This window comes from Echinops telfairi, unplaced genomic scaffold, assembly GCF_000313985.2.
Source record: "Echinops telfairi isolate 266 unplaced genomic scaffold, ASM31398v2 ScPeMD7_1;HRSCAF=3_0, whole genome shotgun sequence".
Taxonomy (NCBI): domain Eukaryota; kingdom Metazoa; phylum Chordata; class Mammalia; order Afrosoricida; family Tenrecidae; genus Echinops; species Echinops telfairi.
In genome coordinates this window covers 46,538,383-46,539,886 of record NW_022103896.1, presented here as the reverse complement: position 1 = coordinate 46,539,886, position 1,504 = coordinate 46,538,383, and the positions used below count along the sequence as shown (strand labels likewise).

General features: G+C 50.5%; 1 pseudogene; it reads right to left on the bottom strand.

The window, feature by feature from the left end:
- Positions 1-344: 344 nt before the first annotated feature.
- LOC101655179 lies at positions 345-709 on the bottom strand (annotated as a pseudogene).
- Positions 710-1,504: the final 795 nt, after the last annotated feature.

Here is a 1,504-nt window from a genome sequence, read left to right as displayed (position 1 = left end):
TTATTTGATTACTCTGTCTCTCTCTCTCTTAAACTTTGGAAGATATGTTTATTTTTGATTAAAAAAAAGTCTCCTTCATGGCACTGATTGTCAGTGACCTGACAAGTCACCTCGATTCTCAGATTTGTGTGAGGACTTGGACCCTGGTGAGAACCACTAAGGTTGTGCGCCCCCAGCCCTGTATCATTGCGCAGAGTGGAGCTGCGGAGAAAAGGGCGGGCAGTGCCTCACGGCCAGGTCTGAGACGGTCGCTGCTCTGACTGCGGAGGGAGGCATCTTGGGACTGGACCTGATCTGGGTCCTGGAGGGCAGGGGTGGCCCCTGGGCTGGCCTCTCAGGTCTCCTCACCCCACCTGGCACGTCCAGGTGACCTCCCGCAGGGCCTTCCTGCCCTCCATGCTCCGTTTCTTCACAGCCAAAGCCAGGACAGCTCGGTTCCTGACTTCTTGAGACACAAACGTCACCGGGTTCTTCGCAAAGACGTGGACGAGAGCCTCGTCTTGCCGAGAAGCACTCTGGTGGTGAGCAGGGGCTTACTGATGTCACTGGCCACCTCACTGGGCCCCAAGGACACCAGGGTCGCCATCTTCCCAAACTGGGTCACCATCACCAGGATGTGGCTGCTGAAGGCGGGGCACACCTCCTGGGTTGGGACCCTGTGCAGCACCTTGCTCCGCTGTTTCAAGACCACCAGCGGCTGCCAGTCCATGGTGCTGGGTCCCTTCTTCTGCCGTGCCTGGAAGTGACCTGTTTGACCTCTTGACTGTTGCTTCTATGAGCCTTATTGTGGATCCAAGCACACAAAGTCCTCGACCACCTCATCTTTTCTCTATTTTCCATGATGTTAGCCATTGGTCTATGTGTTAGACAGGGTTCTCTAGAGAGATAAAACCAAATTCCTGATAATATAATATATTTATTTATAAAGATAATTAGATATATAACGAGAAATGAACTGTTAAATTATATACAGATAAAGATACAATACAAGAAATAAACAGTTAAATTAGAAGCATTATTAATGGCTTAGTGCAACTCACATCCGTGAGAGAAAGTTGAGAGACTAGCAGTCCTTCAAGTCTCTATCTGATGCCAGATCTTCCTCTATTTGTAGAGAGAGCTATGCTATGTCAGCGCAGCAGCCAATCACAAGGCAGGTCACCAATTGCCAGTCCCCAGCTCCAGAGAAGTCTTAAAGGGACCTCAACTTACAGCAACACAGTCCACAGGCTAGGCGTCCCACAGGCAGTGTAGCCTTTAAATTGAAGCACGGAACAAGCAAGGCAGCCGCACACTGGTCCGATGATCACAGAGCGAGAGACAAGAAAGGCAAGGCTCACCAAGCCATCCATCTCTCCGCCCCTCAGTCAATTCCACCTGCGTTTATCAGCCAGGCTGGCACAATAAACTATCTCAGTTTAGTTGGGAGGGGTTTTGGCTTCTTCACATTGAGTTGTAATCCTTGATCCTCATCAGCGTGTGCTCCAAGTCCTCCTCACTGTGC